General features: G+C 48.1%; 1 long non-coding RNA gene across 1 annotated transcript; it reads left to right on the forward strand.

The window, feature by feature from the left end:
• Positions 1-7,233: 7,233 nt before the first annotated feature.
• On the forward strand, positions 7,234-9,861 carry LOC139073438 (uncharacterized). The gene is made up of 2 exons (XR_011522181.1): positions 7,234-7,506; positions 8,863-9,861. It is a non-coding gene; the product is annotated as an uncharacterized lncRNA (long non-coding RNA).
• The last annotated feature ends 11,196 nt before the right edge of the window (positions 9,862-21,057 follow it).

The following is a 21,057-nucleotide window of genomic DNA, read 5'->3' on the forward strand; positions in this document are numbered from 1 at the left end:
TCCTGAATATTTATTGGCTACCTGTTTTGTACAGAGACACATAACACATGCAGCGACGGATGAAGGGGCCCGGGACGTTGCTATCATGGAATTTTAATTCTACTCATGGACAAAGATAATGAACAGTAAACAAAAGCAAATAAATATGTAACTGCAATTGAGGTGGGTGTAGAGACAGAACAGAGGGTGCGAGAGAAAGTAACTCCTGAGTTATTTCAAATGGGAGGCTCAGAAAAGGCCCCTGACATGGTGACAGTTTGTACAACTAAGATGTTGAAAATCCAGATCTGGAAAAAGGGACAGGGAGCTGGGGGAAGGTGAGGGGATAGGAACAGAAGGAGGGGAAGGCGCTAACACTTTAACTTATTATGAACCAGGGGCAGTCTAAGAACTTTACATATATTCTATCCTTGAGCCCTAACACAATCCCACTGTTCGCTCCCCTCCCAGATGAATGAACTGAGGCAGGGAAGCCTTGTGTCCCTCGTCCTTGTCACACAGCTGCAAAGCAGTGAAGGCAGAGCTTGAATCCAGGCAGGTTGCACCATCTCCCCATGCACACCTGTTGCAGCCCCCCCGTTAGAGAATTACGGGCGGCCAGATTTAACCGTATTCTCCCTGGGGTTGAACACTGAGTTGGTACACACGGGAGAGGAGGGGCAAGGGGGGCGGCCAGCTGCCACAGCGAGCCCGTCCTTTGTGGGCGGCCACAGGCTCGGCCCTGCCAGGAGCCACTCAGGTGCTGCCTTGTTCACGGCCACAGGCCACGCCCTGGAGCCTCTCTCTGCTCTGTAACTCAGACAACAAGTCTGGAGAGGAAGGAGCAGTGACTGCTGCACTTAGCGCAGAACAAGAAGTAAAAGGGTGACGTGACTGCTTCTCTCAAGACTCAGCAGCTTCTCTCAGCGGACAGAGTGAAGAGGCCACAAGGTCGGCTTTCCGTCTGCTGCTCTCCCGAATCCTTTCAGAGGATTCCTCCAACTCTTAGGAAATCTCAAATTGGCCCAAAAATGAGAAGATGAGCTCGACGTAACCACACAGCTGAGTGTAACCTCAGCTCCAGTGGCATAAAATAGAGGAACAGAGGGATTTCCCACGTTCTGTCTGCTTGTCACAGTCAGCCCCCCTCGGCTAATGTGTCTTTGCTCCTTGTTGAGCAGTGTGGACGTCCATTCCCGTGTCCCCCTCTGCAGTGGCCCTGCAATTTCCGTTTGTGGGCCCAGGTGGCTCCTGAAAGGCTAATTCCATCCTGGTGGTCAGACAGGGGCACATGGCCCAGGCTGAGCCATCAGTGTGTCTGTCCCACTGGCCACAGTGACTGTGACCTAAGCAGGTTCAGAGCGGCTCTCAGGCCTTTGCTGGGAGTGAAGACGAAGCCACTATGTCCCTCCTGCCATCTTTGGATAAGAAGCCTAGAGCTAGAGCCTTTAGGGACCACGGAGGAGCCTGCCTCTGTGTGCAGAGGGCAGAGTCGACACCGAGAGAAACAAGGTAGACAGAGAAAAGAGTGAAGAACGAGGTGGGAATGGTGTCGCTGAGCCCAAGGCTCCTCCTCACCAGAAACCTGCACTATTCAGGGCCGAGTTGATTAAATTGAGTTCAACGAGTATTTCTTGAGTGATAATTATGTCCCAGATCCGGCATCAGGCACATGGAAGCCATCAATGCCTGGAACAGACAAGCCCCCGCTCCTGATGGAGATGGAGACAAGCAACGGACAATACACAACCAGTGAACCGACAGAGCGACAGTGTGAGGGACGCCGCGGGGCAGCGAGGGCGGGGGACCAGCAGCCTCTCCTCCAAGCTCATGAGTCCCGTCAGCCGCTGTCCATGACTCGCAAATAAAGCTGCAACACCTTAGACATTTTAAACACGTGTAACACCCCCAGCTCCACAACACACACACCCAGAAGCAGAAATTGTAATCGACTGAAAAAAAAAACAAAGAAAAGGAATGCTAATTAGATTTGTCTAAGATTCAGGAGCGGAAAAAAGCTGTATTTGAATTCAAGATAAAGATTGAACTAATTCATTTTAAAACACAGATCCCCATTTCTGAGCGAGGTGTGGGGAGACTCTCAACGCTTCTGTTTAAATCCTGTAGCACTTTGATATAAATTACAAGCCCTTCCTGAAGCAGCAAGATCCTGTTACTCCCTTTGTTTCTGCATCGTGATTTATGGAAAATGCAGCGTATTGATATTGACAATGCTTCCCATCTTGAGATGTGAGATTCTGTGACTGGTTTTCTCAGGGACCAACTTGCAAGAACTATGGTGTTGTGTGATTGAATTGAAAGCCAGCGAGCAAGAAAGCAAGGACGCGAGGAGGCAAGGAAGAGAGAGAGATAGCAAATTACCTAAATCTAGAGATCTTCTCCCACCCACCTTTCTGAGTCCGTGGCTGGTGGTTTCCTGTAAAGGAAACACTTCATCGACCATCTTGGTTAAGACCGGCATCCCCTTCGTACACCATGTACTGTTGTGTCAAAGAAGAACCCAGCACCGAGGAGCCCAGTGTCTCTGGGCACCAGGACGGCTGTGGATGTCCTGCTCACGCGGCACCAGCCTTGTGTGGACACCTGTGTGGGGCTGTGTGTTTTCAGATCCAACGCTGGACAAACTAAAGCTCTGCTCTGCTAATGACGTTCATGAACACGACTGAATTAGCTGGGTGGGTCTTCACGCACATGCCCTGGGCCTCACCAGTTTCAGGTCCCAGCTCAGACTTTGCCCTGGAGCCTCTGAGTTTAGCCCCAAGAGGCATCGCTGCTGCACCCACAGACCAAGCCCGGGAATGATGGGTGGACAAACACAGAGGAAGGTACTCTGCCCCCCGAAAGTCTTTCCCTAAAACCTAGAGTGACGACAAAGGACCTGGCCCCGCGCAGGCGGACATGCTGAAGTTCGAATGACATTGTTTCTAAATTAGTGAAAAGACACCTTAAATCAAAGGGCAAGGAAAGTGTATTCAACAAATGGCAGAAGAGGACCCCCCACCACTATGATTAGTGCCCACCGGCTGAGCCCAAGGACACGCGTGTAAACGCAGACCCATAATCTCAATCACACAGGAGAAGGAATCTAATCGGATATGAGCCAAGAACAAACAGTGGAATGTGTCCTGGATCCCGGCGTGCCGGCTCTGCGAGTATAGGGTCAGTGTCCCCAGGGGGAGCGTGTCAGACACGAGCACACGAAAACGTTGAAGGACGTGAGATGAACACAGCGACATCTCAATAGAGGGGAACCTACAGGGAACACAGTGATGCCAATCTAACATCACTACAACCCAAGGAGCCTATAAAAAGTGATCAGGAAACATGAAGATTGCAGAACCAAGTGGGCAAAGGACACGAGACAATTCATATTAGCGTAAATATAAATGAATAAAAAGAATAGATGAAAAATGTGCATCTCACTACTTAATGAAGGCACAACGGAAACAGCAGGAGCCTGTCTCACGCTCCGGTCAAGTACTTACAACATTTCCTCCAGGAGCTCCTAGTAGAGGGAACCTAACAGAGGAAGTGACCTTAGACTGAACTGTGCGCATGTGTGCAGGTGATCAGAAGACGGGATGGCAGAGGAAAGACTGTCCCAGCAGAACGAGCAGCGTATGCAAAGGCCCAGAGCAAGAAGCTGGCCCAAGAACCTGGGGGCTCCCAGGGCTGGAACAGGGTTCAGGGGGCAGCAGGAGCTGGGGGGGACAGGCCTGTAGGCCGTGTGTAGTTTAGATTTTGTCCCGAGGGCAATGGTTTGGTGAATTATGCCACATCCATCGCATGAAAATATAAGCCATCAGGAGAACAGTCTGTACCTCATTCCATCATCTGAGGAGACTCAAAAGCATCGAAAAGGTAGTTTCACTCTCTGCACCTCCTCACGGACACAGAAGTCTCCAGATCCAGGCCCGGCTTTCCATCCGCTCAGGAAACTCCCACCCTTCCTGTCTCAGTTAAGAGCATCTTTGTGTTCCAAGTGGCCATGAGGAGAACCCAAGCTTCTCTGCGGGATGTTAGGACCCAGCAGGAACCAATTAGAGCTGCCCTCTGGGGAGAGAGGAGAGGAGGTCTTCCAGGGGGGAGAATGGCTGTGAGGGGACTGTCAGGACCACGTCCTGCACCCATCAGTGCACACGGCAGGACAGGGCCAGCTCCTGAAGGCGCCGTGAGGGCCTTCGACTGGCACCGAAGACCACAAGCCCACATCCCGGGTTTGGCCTGTGTCAGGCTCCAGGGTGTGTGCGTGTGTGTGTTTCCCGGTGTGTCTGTGTGTGTTTACGTCTCCAGGAGAACCATAGAGCCATCGCAAAACATGAGGGAGGTTAACTTTTCCCGAGAACCTTGGTCAGTGTGGTGGAGACAGGCTCCGACTTAGAAACAAAGAAATGTGCTATCCAGGCAGCACGTTCACAGAAGAAAGAGACTATGTGTTTCAAATAAGATAAACATTACATAATCAACAGTAAGTTTACTCATGAAGAGTATGTAAAAACAAAAATTAAGCAAAAGAAAAAAGTGAATAACAAACTGTATAAATAACGTCAGCTTTGCTCTAAGTGCACACACACAGTCAACAAAAAGCGGGAGCACTGTCTCCCCTGTTAATGGTGGTTCTCTCTGAGTGACATTGTTTCCTCTGCTTTAATGCGTTTTCCAAATAGCTGGATAAACATATTGTACTTTTATAAATGCTTATTATACGTTGTAATCATTTTGGAATAAGATCTTAAGAGAGTAGGCCTGGTTCAGTGTCTGGCACACAGAGGCAATGTGTAACTAATATTCAACAGTTAACGAAGCTAATGGACTCCATTCAACAGTGAGCACAAATTGTTGGAACTGTTCAAATGTTGTGACCTTCATAGCACGCACAAGCCCCGCTGAGTCTGACCGACCCATCGCTGTCCTTGTAGTTTTCCCGTGGGGGCACCATCTGCCACTCACAGCCCATTGACGATCCCTTCCCTCCTCTGCTGTCGACAAGCAGAAGAGAAACTAGAAAGCACCTTATTGCTTTAAAATCTTCGCATCTTCAGTCTTGCCACCGCTGATTGTTTAGGCCTTAGGAGTGGGGGCGTGTATTTCCACTCTCTTTTCAGAAAAGATTCCAAGTCATGCAGAAATTCAACCAAGTGAATTAAGAATTGTCTGTCGAGTCGGTCAAGGGCTCTGCTTCCCGTGCTTTAACCTGAGCTGAAGACAAAAAGCCGCAGGAGGACACGGCTGTCGTCGGCCGCAGCTGACAGCTGGAGATGTCTGCGGGGTGGTGGGGACAATTCAGCAACAGGAAACGGTGCTCGCTGTGCTTGCCAACAGGCTGTAACCCGAGAGAGCTGTTCTGCAGGAAATCAAGATCAGAGCGCGAGCAGAAGACCGTCCTCAGGCACAGAGCCGTTTGTGGCGACGAGCGGTGACGTGAGGCTGGGTTTGTCCCAAGTCTGGCGACTGGAGGGCTTTCTTCCCCCAAAACAACCTCGTTGTCAAGGCTGCGCGGTGCTCGCTGTGGAAGCGTGTCTGTCATCAGGAGCACAGCGGGCAGGGGGCCTGTGTCATCTGCGGCAGACCCGTCGATGAGCTCTTCCCCGGGAAAAGCCAGGCCACAGCCGCCTGGGGCCACACATGATGCACCAGGCCGGTGATGCAGGCAAAGACACACCGGCGCCCATCAGGCTCCACGGCAACAGGGCCGCTGGCCAGGCCAGAGGACACCGGTCCACCAGCAGGAGGGCTCCTCCGCGACCCGAGAGGGTTTCAAGAGTAGCACGTCAGCAACAGTGCCTCAGCCCTTTGATTTAAGGCGTCTTTTCACTGATTTAGAAACAATGTCATTCGAACTTCAGCATGAGTGGGACTCCTCCTGGTGTCCTCTCTAAGACAGGCAGGACAGCCTGATGGTCTAGAGCATGGCTCTGGAGCCAGAAAACCCAGATTAAAATCCTGACTTCACCCCAAGCTGTGTGAGCTTGGGCAAGTTGCTTACCTTCTCTGTGCCTCGGTGAGGATGAAATTAGTTCATTAGAATGGTGCCTAGTGCCCCAGAGGAGCCTTTAAATTTCAGTCATCATTAATTCCAGCATTGCTGCTCAATTTAGGGAGAGGAAAGTCCAGGTGGTGAGAGCCCTTTGCTTCAAATTTGGGGTTTCACATTTAACCCTGCAGTCTTGTGTCCTGGGAGCAAGCCCCCGCTTGGATGGAAGATGAATCAGGTACCCAACCTCCCTCAAGCTAGCATTTAGACCATTGCCAGTCCCCGGAGTGTCGCTTGCTTCCTCAGTTAATCCCACACACACGCGGTTACGTCTCCTGAAAAGATGAACAGTTCAGACTGGTGTCCTGTAACTGCGTGTGGGTGCTCGGTCTGCCCTTGGATTTTCATTATCTCCTTTCCAAGTGTGATTGCTGCTTATGACCTTGAACCTTGCCAGGGACTGTGGCAGGGACCGTCAGCGACCAACACCCAGAGGCAGGGGCACCTGAAGCCAAGCTGAGGGAGGAGCGTGAGTACACACGCATCCAGAGAGGGGGCTTGTTCCCCACACAGACTCTGAGAGCCCACCGTGTCCCGAGGACACATGCAAACTTAACTGCGCACGTGGGAATGGGGCAAGGTTCACTCTCGAAGCCAGTGAAATGAGGTAATCCGTAACCACAGCCAGCAGCGGGATATTGCCTGGGAAGGACTCTGCTCTCCCTCCTCCAGACCAGCTTGAGTGACTCTCCTGGAATGGCAAAAAAGAGGGAAGAGAGAGGGAGAGAGCTGTTGTGAAGGTTTCCAGATTAGTGCAGGCAAAGCCTGAGAATTTCCCTGGGAACTTTAAGTCGTTACGACGGATGCCCCTCTCCTCTGGGACCGTTCCCATCGCATGGCTGCTGGGTGAGAAGCAAGGGGAGGCAGCCGCTTGTCTTTCTGACCAGCTGTAAAGATGCTGAGAGATGCATGTGTATTTATGTATCATATATTATATACGTGTACACATGTATCTATTTAAAGCCACACAGTCACATATATCAAAGGGATTAAAGATACATTGTATACTTCTTCATCCTTTTTCCAGGACAAGGCTTCATTCAAACTAAAAATGCAATTATTTGATCATTCTTCCTTGATGCTCTTCAGGGACAAAGCTCTATAACCACCATCAGGGATGGTTTACACTATAACCACCAGGAAATTCTCTCTCTCTCTCTCTCTCTTTTTAATAACCTCTGTTTGTCTTAGGACAGTTTCAGATCTCGAGTTGTAATGAGTTCAGAGTTGTCACCCAGAGTTCCCATCTCCACGCCCGGCCCACTCTGCTACCAGAGTGTACGAGTGTGGTGAATCCACATGGATACCTTCTTCCTCGACGGTGCTCTGATGTCCTCTTTCTGTCCCAGGACGCCAGGCAGGACACCACATGACATTTAGTTGTCACGTCTCCTTAAGCTCCTCTTGGCTGTGACGGTTCCTTGGACCCCCCTGTTCTGATGACCTTGACGGTTTTGAGGAGGACTGGACAGGTATGTTGTCGACTGTCCCTCGGTTGGTATTTGTCTGATGTTTCCCTCATGATTAGACCAAGTTAATGTATTTTTGCAAGGAGGACCACAGAGGTCAAGTGCCACTATTGTGTCACATTAAGGGTCTGTACTGTGAGCCGAGTCGCTGCCGGCAGGACGCCCTTTTCAATGTCTGAAGTGCTTCCCTTTGTTAGAGCGGTGCTTCTCAGTGTGGTCCCAGGTCAGCACTGTCAGCATCACCCGGGGACTTGTTAGGAACACACATTTTTGGCCTGGTCACAGACCTGCTGAATCAGACACTCTGGAGGTCACAGACCTGCTGAGTCTGACACTCTGGGTTGGCACAGCCACCTGTGTCTGAACAATCTTCCAGGGTTTCTGACGTAGGGCAAGTTGCAGAACCACTGTGTTGTCTGGCACATTTGGCTCAAGGTATGGAAAAGAACACCCTCACTGCTCTCAACCTCTCTGGCTTTATGAACACCTGTCCCCAGACACCATCCCCAGAGACTCTGACTTAGTTGATTTGTGGGGAGCTTATTAAAAAGCTCCCAGGTAAGTGGGAGTTAGACAGGGTGGAGGGCCCCTGTGTCCTGCCCTCCCTCCCTCTTCAACCCACACTCTCCAAGCCCCTCGGCCACTCCTGCCTTCCCCCTCAGACTTCGGGAGAACGGATCAATGAGTAGCCTGATTTCTTAGAAAACATCAAATAGGATTTAATACTATAGAATCTCAGAGTTGGTAATAGCCATAAAGGTCAACTAGCTAAGTGGTTTTAAAACTTTTTTTTTGAGCAGGTCTCTTTCTTCAAAGGAAATCCTATGGGGAAACCCAGTAAGAAAATGTGAGCAAGCAGGGCTGCTGAGGGAAGGGTGGGGGACTTGAGGGGCTGCTCGTCCTCCTGGCACAGCTGGGCCATCACCAGCCCCACTTGCCATTCCTGGGGGATGGTCGTCCACCTTCTCCTGATCACCCCCAGCGATCAAAGCTTCTTGACCACTAAGCCACTTCCATTTTCAGTATAGCTCAAACTCTCAAACATTCTTCTTTCCTTCTAGCCCAAATCTGCCTCCCCATCACTTCTTCCCTCTGGCACGCAGCCATCTCTTCTTCCTGCTCCTTAGCTGACTCGAGCCTTCTCACCATCCTGTCTGCTTTCTTTTCAGAATGCTCCATTGTCTGGAACCAACATAAGTCATAGCAGCACAGCTTGTACAAGCTGTTTTTGTAGGCTGAATGCAAAAACTGTCAGTGCTGACTTGATATAATATCAAATTCTTTTTGCCCAAAGTAATTAAAATCACAGGTATCTATCGCTTCATAACCCAACAGAGTAAGTCTTGTTTCCCCTTGCAGCATCTGGGAGAGATGGCACAATCTCTCCCACCTTTCCCTAAGTGGACTTGGCCGTGGTGAAGGGAGCAGCTTTCGCTTCCCAGCTGGGATGCTGGCCCTGCACTGGCTGTAGGAGAGGCGGCCCCAGTGACAGTTCTGATGAATGACCCTAGCAGCTCCACCCAGACGGCCCAGGTCTTCATTTGGTGGGGACTCCTACACCCGTCAGCAAACAACTGAGCTGCACAAAACACGGGCTGCAGAGAGTGTCAAGGTCACCAGCCTCCAGGTGGCCCCTCCTGAACCCTCGTCACCAGTATTTCCTGAATGGTGTTAAGGTCGTATAGGCCAGGAGCCAGGTAGTTTTGCTCCAGAGGGTGGGGCAGAGCACACCCGGACGAAGCCGGTGACGATTGCTCACCTCCACCAGGCCGAAGAACAGACCTCAGTGGTTCCTGTCTCCATTCCTAACCCTGCCCTCTTATTAGCTGACTCCTAGCCATTCAGCCCAAGGAGCACAGAGGGGATAATGTCTGCACAGGCTCTGGAGTCTGGGACACGGGGAGCCTCAACCAGCTGCCGGGCCGCAGAGCGTCGCTGAGACAGACACAGGAACTGCTGAGAGCTCCCCTCGGGCTCACGTGCGCCATCCTTGATTGGACCCTCAATTCTCTCCTGTAATTATTTCGTTTTTCCTTACTTAACTCGCTACCCTAAGCCCCCAACAGTGTTTCAGAACCTCCTTCCAAAGCCTCACTTTTCTCCTCCCTGAAACAAGGATAACCGTAGCATCTGCCTCGTCAGGTGTTTCGAGTGTTAAATGAAATAATGGACACAAGGCCCTAAGATGTGGTTTTGTAAGAACCTGACAAACGCTGCTATTATTCCTGTATCGTGTGTGTGTTGTTATATATGTATTACTTATGCTGTTGTTCTTTATCATGTATATGTTATTATATGCTATGTATGCTGTTATTATTATGTAAAGTTAATAATAATAAAATAACAAAATAGTAATTGTATTATTTTCTACTCAGAGTCAAGAAACATTTTTTTAGTGCCAACGATAAGCCTGCTATGGTGACAGGCACTGGCATTTTAGGACATTAATCAGACACAGTGTTTGTTCATCCACAGGGAGAGCAGTGTGGACTGCTTTAGAGTTGACATGATACTTTGATATAAACGCTCGCAAGACCCCAGCTCTCTCCCTCCCGCCCCCGTCTCCTGGCCTTTTCCTTCCTTCCTGAGATCGAGGCAAGTCTACAGAAGCCCTTTGGTGTTCCCCTTCACCCCTGAATTTCTCCGTGTCATCGAGGCTCTTGCTGTCCTCTTGTCACACAGACCCCATCCGCCCAGCTCCTCGGCCTGCCGCCCCGCCCAGTGTGGTGCTCCCCCCCTCTGAGTGCTGTAGCCCGCAGGTTTTAAATTGGGCCTTTGCTCTTGAAGAAATTAGAACAGAGCTGAAGCAACAGGAAAAAAAAAAAAGAAAGAAAGAAAGAAAAAAAACAACCTGCAAGATAGTTCATAACAAGTGCTGTATGAGTCATTCAGGAAAAAAAGTGCCACAGCCCTCAGCAGAAAAGAACCGCTGAGCTCCACTGACAAAGCACCATTCCCGACAGGAGCAAAGTGGCCTCCCCAAAACCTGGTAATCATATTAATAACACTTTAACATCTCACAGTCTTTACAACGTCACAGAAATTGTTTCCTTTAAGCCATTTAACTCAGTGAGGAAGGTTGAGAAACATTCTGCCCCGTTTACCAAGGAGGAACTGAGGCTGAGAGCCAGGCGGGCAGCTGCAGATGCAGCAGGCAGGACCCGGGCTCTCCAGAGCCCCTCCCCACTTTTCCTCCCGGGGGTTGACATCTGTCCGTACGTGCCAGCACTAGGCTGGGAACTTAGCGCTGTTTTCCCACTTGGCCTTCACACCCTGGAAGGTAAGCCTCTCACCTGCATGTTAGACAGGAGGATAACCTTCGAGGAGGGGTTGGGGGAGCAGGAGCCTGTTAAGTAACTGGCACTAAGTCCCACTGCCAGGAAGCCACGAGCTGGTGTACAAACCAGGCTCACAAACCCAGGTTCCGAGTCTTCGACCACTGTACTCCTCGTGGGTAATGACTTTTGCTTGTGAGAACAAAAGATAACACAAAGCATGAGGACTAAGTCTGGAACAGGTGGCAGTGGCAGCAGCTGAAAATAGACAGGACAGCCCTGGTTAGGCAGGTTGTCCATCCCAAGACCGGCCGGGTGCAGGATGGGGAGGAGAAGCCCCTCCCCCTAATGGCCGGAAATACTCAGCTACTTTCATAAACACGAATCCCTAAGTGACTTAGGAAAGGAAAGTGGTTTAGTTAGATTATCCCTCCATTTGTATGCTCTCTGTGATCACACGAGACCCTCTCCTAGACACTGCAGTGACCAAGGTGTGTGGCAGGGGCCTGTATGTCCATTCGGACCTGTCACTCATGTAGATGATCCCTAACAAATGACCTGATGGTTTATGTTTTTCAAATAAATTCAATTCTTTACGTTACATTAGACATCTTCAAAAAGCACCTTAATTAATTTGAAGCACAGGGTGTTAGCAAAAATCTCATTCAAAGAAAAACTGTAAGGATGTTATGAACTGGTTTAAAGAATATGTATTCAACGAAATATATAAAGATAACAATGCTCAATACAGTGTAGGAAAGCTTATGGCAGATACTTGATATGGCAGCCTTTTTGGAATTTCAAGTTTAGAAATAGTTCAATGGGTTGGATCTCAAAACTCCACAGCACGACTAAATAAATTTCTACTGGGTGTGCTGTACTTTTATGAGGATTTCTTCCTTTTTCTCCCTTTGTGTGTTCAGGCCGACCTGGGTGATGACTATGACTCAGACGATAGATTGACTAGTTGTGGTTTGAAGGGTATGCTTCAGAATTCTAATCTCTTTTGTCACAGACCATCCCTGGGGATTCCAAAATGTTACTAGCCTTAAAGGAACTCCCCTTCCTCAATGACCACAGCTCCCAACAAGAAATGAGCAACTTCTGGTAGTGAAAACGGGACATATAACTAAGAGTAAAACCAAGTGAAGAAAACTCTCTCTGAAACGCACTATTTACCATATTAGGAAAAGATGCATGGGAGACAGACTCAAGCTTCATAAGAAGTAAACTGGATTAATTCTATGAAAACCTTATTAACCAAAGATTTTTGTATTATTACTTTTCACCAATATTTCAATTCTCCAATATTGGAGAGGAGGAAAGAGAGGATAAATTATGACTGATTACCCCACTTTTTGAGATCAGACACAGAGAAAGCCATCATTCCTGGGCATTATTTAATCAAATTCAAGTCTGACCAACATTTACAAATACCTACCACATGCCCCCTGTGTTAACAGGTCCTGGGGAGTGAGCAATGCTAGCTCTGTGCCTCCAGGAAGCTCCTGTCTGTGGAGGAGTTCATCCTACGTTCACACAGCTTTGGACACCTATGATCAGAGCTGTTAGGGTCTTCGAGCTGCTAAGCGCCTTGCTCCGTCCTCAGAATGAATCAGTGAGAGGACCAGCGACACTCGGAGTCCAGTGCTTCCTCACGGCAGACTTCCATTTGTGGTTTCATACTTGCTTTTCTTAATCCATTTCAGGTAGGGACATATTCATGTGTTAATAATACTATACGTACAATGCATGTATCCCGGAAAATACAACATACTTGTTTTCAACCCAGAGCCGTAACTCTCAAAAAGTAGGAGACAGATTTAGATCAAAAAGGAGCCTGTCTAAAAATCAAGAGGGCACTAGTCAGAAAATCATCAGATGGCCAAAGTTTTGGTTGATTCAGGCTGAAGTTCTCCGGGTGTGCCTTAGCGTCAAAACACAGAACGCACAGACTGAGACAGTTCACGGGTCTGTGCAAAGTGTTCTAGAAAGAGTACATCTTTTATAAAATGCTTGAACTTTTCAGATTCAAACTTCCCAAGTGGAAGAGGAATTAGGGACTTTTTTAAGGGACCGAATGACTCAGCTTGACTATCCGACTTCATTCCATGAGTGTTTAAAAAGCAAATAAACAAAACAAGACACGCACACAAAAACCTGCCTGGTTGTGTAGTTAGGTAATACACTGAAAACTTTCATGGAGTTTGTAAATCTGTAAATTATATCAAGTAGTGGCATGTGGAATGTGATACCGAATTTTCTATTTCCTTTAACTCCCCCACAGTGACAAGCAGTCTCACTCCCATCACAGACACTCACACTGTGCATGTGCTCATGAATGGAAGAAAGGATGAATGAATGAATCAACCATGGCCTCTGTAGGCGCAGATGTACGTGTGGGTACACGGGCCGGAGGGTTTGTGGACTTCACCTTCCAAATTCCCCCTCGGGAAATTACAGTGAGCCAGCTCAATGCTCTGGCTGCTTACGAGAATCACCAGGGGCCAAGCATCAGAGAGGCCCGTTCCCAGCCCTTTGTGCTGGCGAGCCTGATTCCAGAGGAGGCCAGGAGTCTCCTCTGCTGACAAGAAGGCCCTGCCGATTCTCGCTACCAAGAGAGATAGGAAATCCCGGACCAATGGAGCCACGCTGCTCTGTTGACAATATTGTGTTTGTCCGGTGGAGGTTCTGTCTTTATTCTGGGCAATCCCGACGGCTTTTTAGGCCCCATTCTAAACCTTCCTACATCTTCCTCTCTGGGCGTCTCTTCTGCTCCCCTAGATGACTGCCCGGTCCCCATCTACATCCCTAGCCTGACTCTCCAGTGGTTCCTCATGGTCAGAGTAATACACGTTCATTTCAAGAACTTCTAAAACCTTGGAGAAAGGAAGCAATTTTATCATTTTAATGGACTTCAGGAAAATTTAGAAAAAAGAAACCAAAAACTTGAGGAACTGAAAATGTTTGAGGCCTGAGTCAGGGAATATACCAAAGGAACAGACCCCAAAATCTGTTGTTGACACTTCCTCCAGACTCACTTATAAATTACTTGCACACTTCTACTTCAGAGGAGGCTATTTTCTGCTGTGACCAAAGTTTTCGGGTGCTGTGGATGGTATTCACGTACTCTGAGCATGGCTGGAGGGATGTGTGAGTGTGTTCCTCCCACCAACACGGGACCATGTGAAGGAGTGCACTTGTTCCTTCGTTATCACTCACTCGATAACTCACCAAATGCAAGTGCCTGCTCTGTGCCATGTGTGACTCTGTGAGCCAAAGACCAGCAAGAGGTCATCCTCACCCTAACTCACAGTTAACTGGAAAAACAGACACATAATCAAGTAACTACGCTACAATATGATAATAACATTCAAGGCGTACGTAAGATGCTATGAAAACAGGAAAATGCATTGTGGGTATGGGGGTCGCCTTTAGGGAGGAGCTGATAATTTTTTTTTGCAGTTTTGTATCACTAAGTCTGTCTTTAATTGTATAAACAATGTAACATTATTAAGGAAGACGTTTTGTCACCACTTTGCATGTTAACAACTTTCCTTTTCCTTTGTTTCCATCCAGTCTTTGTCCCTGTGATCTGAAAAAATGCACACATGTATGTGTATATGAAGTACATATATGTGTTAGACCATATAAAATATATATATATACACAACATGTATTGGTAAAATACATATTCACATTTATGTATATATATTAGAATATATACATTAGAAAGTGGAAATCTTAACATCTACAATTGTGTATTCCAAAATCTTGCATACATTTGACTGATGGAAACCTGAAATATGTTTTCCTATAAAAACAAAATTATTAAAAGTTGTTAGCTTTCCTGGAATAGCCTATTAATACACAACACTCTATTGCTATACTGTCATAGTTGTATGGTGATAGAGTAATTGGGTAGTAATTAGAAAAATATATTGTTTTTCTAATAAATTTCTCTGGTAAAAAAGAGAACAATAAAATTATTTTAAAATATTCTTTAAATGTATTCCAAATGCTCATCCTTGGGGCAGGAATTTATTAGATAGCCCGTGGCTGGGTAAGGGAGATATGTCAACCAGATGCTGGTGGGATGGGCAGTTCTGTTCCCTCTGATAACATGACAGCTGGGGGCGTGAGCAGCTGAGCCCAGAGCTGGTGGAAGAGAGAGGAGAGCAGCTTGCTTCCTAATTTGGAGACGGAGGGTCTCCCCTGTGATAGGGGCAAAGATGAGCAAATACAGATTGAGGTCGACCTGGGCTAAGTGGGAAACTAGCCTCCTGAAAAGCTGGGTCTGTGCGCAGCAGAGCGGAGAGAACAAGCAGGCCAGCGGGCAGGTCCCCGCTCCAGACGGCTGGCTGGCATGAAAATGTTTGCCCTGCCTGCTGGCATCTACAGCAGGAAAAAACAGAATGACTGATGCAAGGCGTCCCCCATACTCTGGATCGGGGACCTGGGACCCCGGAACCTACTGATCATGGAATACCGTCACCCCACAGCACTTTGGCTGGACAGGAATCGTCATTGCTGTGGTGGCCCCAGGCATCTGAGGAAGGGCACCCACGGAGGCCACAAGGGATGGCCAGCCTTCCCACCTCATTGCTACGTATATCATAAGCATGTATCAGGTGTCTTTGAGGTAGTTGCAAATTTGATATCTCAATAGAGGTTACATCTATAGATATGTACTTTGGATGTGTTTTCAGAGATATTTGTGTACAAGTCAACTTCATTGAAGACCAAAGCTTTAAGACAATTAAATTAAAAGGCATCTCTTTATTCCACAAATGTCCTACTATACCAGTTCAACCGTGAATCAAAAAATATATGTAGGCATATATGATGAATAATCCATTTGTCTAGAACATAGCATAAGTGAAGAAAGCAGGTGGAAAGTTAGGTTGGGACTATGCTGTAGATGGACACGAAGCTTTGCTAGAGAAGCCTGTGAACTGATTTGGTAGGCAATAAAAGGAATTTCGAATTACACTTTTATAAAATTATAATACTAAGTCATGATCACAGTACCAAATTCAAACAATAGACTTTCTTACTGATCCTTCCAAAAGCTTTCTGTACCATCACAGTCTTTGAGCAGAGGCTCCAGGTGATCAGAACTGGTGTTTCAGGAAGATCGCTTCAGAGGTAACGTGACGGCTGGGTTACCAAGGAAAAGAGACGACGGAGGTAAAGTCAAAGATGTCACCATAGGAGAACTGACGGGGCTCGGTGACTGGTCAGTGGCGTGCCATGGAGTGAGGAGCGCTGACTCCCAGGATGCAAGTCCACGTTGAGGGGGCGCTGTGCTCCCGTTGGCTGGAACATGGAAGCCCCGAAGAGGGAAGTTTATAGATTTGTTTTTGAATCGTGGTGAATTCGGGGTTCAGTGAAACCCTCACTTGGAAATACATAGCAGGCCAACCTGGAGCTCAGGACGAGGCTGAGGACAGAGAATAAGGCTTGCAGCTCATGCTGGAGATCACAGGTGAAGTCTCTGGGATGGGCTGTGCAGCGTTCCAAAAGACCACTTCCCAGAGGACAAACGAGAAGCGAGTGAAGGAAGAGGAGCCGGAGCGGGAGTGACCAGAGGGTAGGAGGAAAGCCAGGGCAGCACGTTCTCCAGACACCAGTAACAGAGAGAATGGCAAGGAAGGTTCATCAAGTGCCACAGAAATGTCGGGGCCATGGGGCTTGGTCATAAAGAGGTCACTGGCACACTTGGAAACAGCAATTTCAGTAGAGCAACGGGTTAAAAGAACATGGGACATCCAGCATTCAGAGGAGTTTGACAGTGAAGACAGACAGACTCACTTACTGGTTTATTCAGTTGCTTATTCACTCATCCATCAATCGATCCAACAGATAAATAAAATAAACTGCTTCTGCACAGCCACAGTGCTAGACGTGGGGAGAGGTTTCTCTCAGGGAGCTTACATTCTAGTGGGACAAAAGTGAGTTAGCAGAAAAATAAAATAACACTGCTGTGATGAGTGCAATTAAGAAAATAATTAAGGGGCTGGCTCCGTGGCCGAGTGGTTAAGTTCGCGCGCTCCGCTGCAGGCGGCCCAGTGTTTCGTTGGTTCGAATCCTGGGCGCGGACATGGCACTGCTCATCAGACCACGCTGAGGCAGCGTCCCACATGCCACAACTAGAAGAACCCACAACGAAGAATACACAACTATGTACCGGGGGGCTTTGGGGAGAAAAAGGAAAAAATAAAATCTTTAAAAAAATAAAAATAAATAAAAAAAGAAAAGAAAAGAAAATAATTAAGTATGAGCCAGCCCTGATGGCCTAGCGGGTAAAGTTCACACACACTCTGCTTGAGGGGCCCATGTTCAGTTCCCGGCGCAGAACCACACCCCTCCGTCAGTAGCCATGCTGCGGCCTCGGCTCACGTAGAAGGGACCGACAACTAGAATACACAGCTATGTGCTGGGCTTTGGGAAGGGAAAAAGAGGAAGAGAGGAAGATTGGCAACAGATGTTAGCTCAGAGCGAATCTTTCCCACCAACAATAAAAATAAAATAAAATAAATAAATAAATAAATAAACAAAGTAAATGGGAGTGTGGGGTCAGGGATGGGCGTGGAGGATGATTGGCGAAGAGTTGAGGGAGATGGGCTTGTTTTGTTTTAATAGGAGAGACGGAGCCCATTTGTAGGCTAGAAGGAAAAGTCAAGGTAGAAAAAGAAACCAAAAGTGGAAGGTAGGGGAGCAGTAACTTATGGGGCAAGAACAGGAGAAACGGGGCTGAGTTAGATGCGGGGCACCAGCTGACATGAACCTTGGAAAGGATCAGGGGCAGGCTTGAGGAGACAGGGGGCATAAAGATTTTTCTCTGGCAAGAAGGGAGCAGAAGGAGACTGAAGGGTCCCAAATGGGAAGTCACTGTCAATCAGGTAGACCAGACAATCTTTTGCCCAGATATCGGTCCAGTCTGGTGACCTTCTCTGAGCTGCCACTGCAGGTCAGGAGCCGTGCAGGCACCAAGTGTGAGAAGCAGAGTGATAACAGCTGCTGTCTTCAAAGGGCTTGTGACCATGGTGAAGAAGCAGGAGCTGGAAACAACTGCTGCTCCAAAGAAGAATCACTGCTCTGACAGAAGGACGCCCAGGGGCGTGGGGGCGTGGGGGCAGGAAAGATCAGGACCACCATGCAGGAGGGCGAGAAAGCGAGGCGGCAAAGGCTTCCGTAACTTGTGAGCTGAATCTCTAAAGATATCCAGCGTCTGGGAAGTACGTGGGTGGAGAAAGACACTCCCCACAGAGGAGCCAGGCACCCGGAGGTCCACCACAGCAGGTGGGTGAGAGGAAGGAGGCCGATCGAATGGACACAGGGTGGGGCCAAGGGTGGGAGGCGGCAGGAGAGGGAGGAGGCGCACCTGAACAGAAAGGTCGGGAGGTAGGCGAGGCCAGCCCAGCCGGCCCTCTGTGTCTGCAAGCAGGTTGGACTTCCTCCTACAGGTAACGGGAGTCATTGGATAGTTTAAAGAAAGCAATGACTAGGCTGGATTTCGTGTCTGAAGAATGTGGAAGAATGATTGGAAGAATTCCAGATAGAAGCAGGGAAACCAATTACGACAAGGAAAGCGATGACACTCTGGGTCTGACGAGCAGCTATCAGGAAAGAGAGAGGCTCAGAGGGCAAGTCAGTGGTACTGGTCCACTGTCTGAAAGCGAGAGGGAGGACAGGAGCCCAGAGGAGTCCCGGGTTCCTGGCACAGGAGCCCGAGAACGGTGCCAGTCCCTGAGATAGCAAGCTGATGTGGTGGACAGCAGGCTTGAGGGTTAGGACGATAAAGTCTGAAAGCTTGAAAGTGGTGTTTGGGAGGAAGGAAATAAGCAATCAACGAAAATGGATATCAAGCGTCATAAGGATCAGGTTGAAGCTGGCAGCACGGATCAGCAGCAAAGTCACCTGAGTTTCCCGGGAAAGCACAAGAGAGGAGCAGAGAAAACAGACTCACCGTTACTCTTCACTGAGCTATGGGAATCTGAGAGTGACGAAAGGCCAAGCAGAAGGAGAGCCGTCAGACACTAATGAGGGTTCAGTTAAAAGTGGACGAACTTGAGCTCGGTGCTGGGGTAGACGCGAAGCCAGAGAAGAGCCTAGTGAACTAAGAGGGTGGCAACAGAGAAGGCAAGGTCTGCAGGGTCACACAGCACTTCAGTGGGGAAGAGGGCTGAGCGGCTGTGGTCAGAGCGGACCCCGGGGAATTTCACATTTGGGATAATACAGGGGAGCACTTTCAGTCGACCTTGGATTCTAAGGTGTGCCCACGCACAGCGGCAGATCTGCACTGAAGAGATGCAGACAGTGTGAGGATTTGACATTGGAGGACAATGAGAAGGGATGCTGAAGTCGCTGTGACTCTTGGCAGGGGTGGGGGAGGGCACTCTTTGGGGAAGATGGAGAGCGTTGTGGACGCCCTTGTGGTTTGCAAGGCTGGGGCCATCCGCCTCCTCCAGGCGGGTCTCTCCGTTCGGCGCAGCCTGCCTGCGCTCCAGCCCAGCTGGCTGCCTTTCAGTTCCTTGAATGCTCCGGACTCTGCTTCACCTCAGGGTCGCCACAAGTGGAATTTCCTTTTCTTAGAATTTCTAACTCCCTTCAGTTCCTACTCTCCCTTCCTCCAGTCCAATCAGATTTTGTTTTGAATGTCACTTCCCCTGAGAGACTTTCCCCAAATCCTCAGGCCGCAAGTCTGCGTTAGAGCCCTCTGCTGACTTCTCTGTAGCACCTACTTCTCCTGGGCTCCCACCGTCATCGTAGCTCGCTGTTGCCGTAATCATTTGCTTACAGCCAGTCTCTCGATGGACAAGCTTTCTGAGTGCAAACACCTTACCTGCCTTGTCTACCAATAAATTGTGTTGTTTAGACATAGAGTACCCACTTTTGTATTTTTACCTACTCTTGGTCCAGAAGGACTAGAAGTGGCACCACACAATTGTATAAAATATTGAAACAATATTGCATTAGATAAATTTAAAATATTAGATAAAATCTCTAAGTGAATGCGAAGGTAAATGGTTCGTTGGGTAGCAAAATAGCTAACCTCCCAAACTAAGACCTGCCGTATATAAAAACACAAGAAGCTTCTACCCAGACAACTGCCCGCCATCTCAGAGCACGCACTGCCAAATCCGTTTCCTTCAACCACATTTCCATCACGGCACTTCCCTGCTTCAAGTTTCGCAGGCTCCTTTCCCTTCTCTGACAAAGCCAGCGTCCTCTGGTGACTGCAGTGTCCTCTCCAATGTCACCAAGACTCGTCTTGTTTCTGCCCAAGCCAAGCACATTTTTCACTCTCCCATTAACTTGCTGGGCTCATTTCCCACCTTCGTGACTTCACTTCCCTATCCTGGAAGGCCCTCAACTTTCCCCAGAACCCACTGGACATTGTCCCTGTCGTGGAAGACCTGGCTCCACTCTCAGTTCCTCCATGGAGCTTCAAGCTCTAGCCATTTCTTATCTTGTTGCTCTATCCTCCTTTGAATTCCTACAGCATTTGATAATTTGAACCACAAAACTGTACTTAATCCTACGCTGTCTTGGATTGCTCAGGACAGACTCTCGGGAGTCACACACATCTCAATGTCTCCTACTAGATGATAAATTCTTAACCAAAGGCAACCAACGATTTAAAAGAACCTCTATTCCCTTTGAGTCCCAGACTGTGAGGGTGGTCAGGTTGTCTATTTAATGTGTCCGAACAGTGCAGAAATCATTTTACCTCAAGAATTTGTTTTCAAATTTAAAATTTTTTAGAAAATACATTTTAGCAACCCTTTTTCTGTTTTTGTTTGTTGGTTTTGGTTTAAGCAAGTACTCATTAATGGGGTATGTGGGGTTGAATTATGAACAATCTCTTTCTAGAACACAAAATCAACACTTTGCCACCAGCTGTAAGAATCTATCCGGTCACTTGCTACACGTGAGGTGGTATTTATGAGTGAGGCTGGGCGGGGGACAGGAATCCCCAGTATTCCACATATTTTTCTAATTGATTGCACTGACTCTCATAACATATTAAGAAATTTCTGCAAAGCATTTTTAAAGCAATTCAGGACTTTTTCTATGACTCTCATTTAACAAAACAACTCTTTCCGATGATTTTCTTGGCTGCACATTCCATAGAAATTAGGCAAGCTCTGCCTTTGAGCCCCTAAAGGCATATTTCTTATAAAACAAATAGATCCCAATAAAAAAAGTCTCTGAGTATTAAATCAATAAAAAAGGAAACTGAATGGAAAACTACATCACAGATGCCAGTTCT

This window comes from Equus przewalskii, chromosome 9, assembly GCF_037783145.1.
Source record: "Equus przewalskii isolate Varuska chromosome 9, EquPr2, whole genome shotgun sequence".
Classification (NCBI taxonomy): domain Eukaryota; kingdom Metazoa; phylum Chordata; class Mammalia; order Perissodactyla; family Equidae; genus Equus; species Equus przewalskii.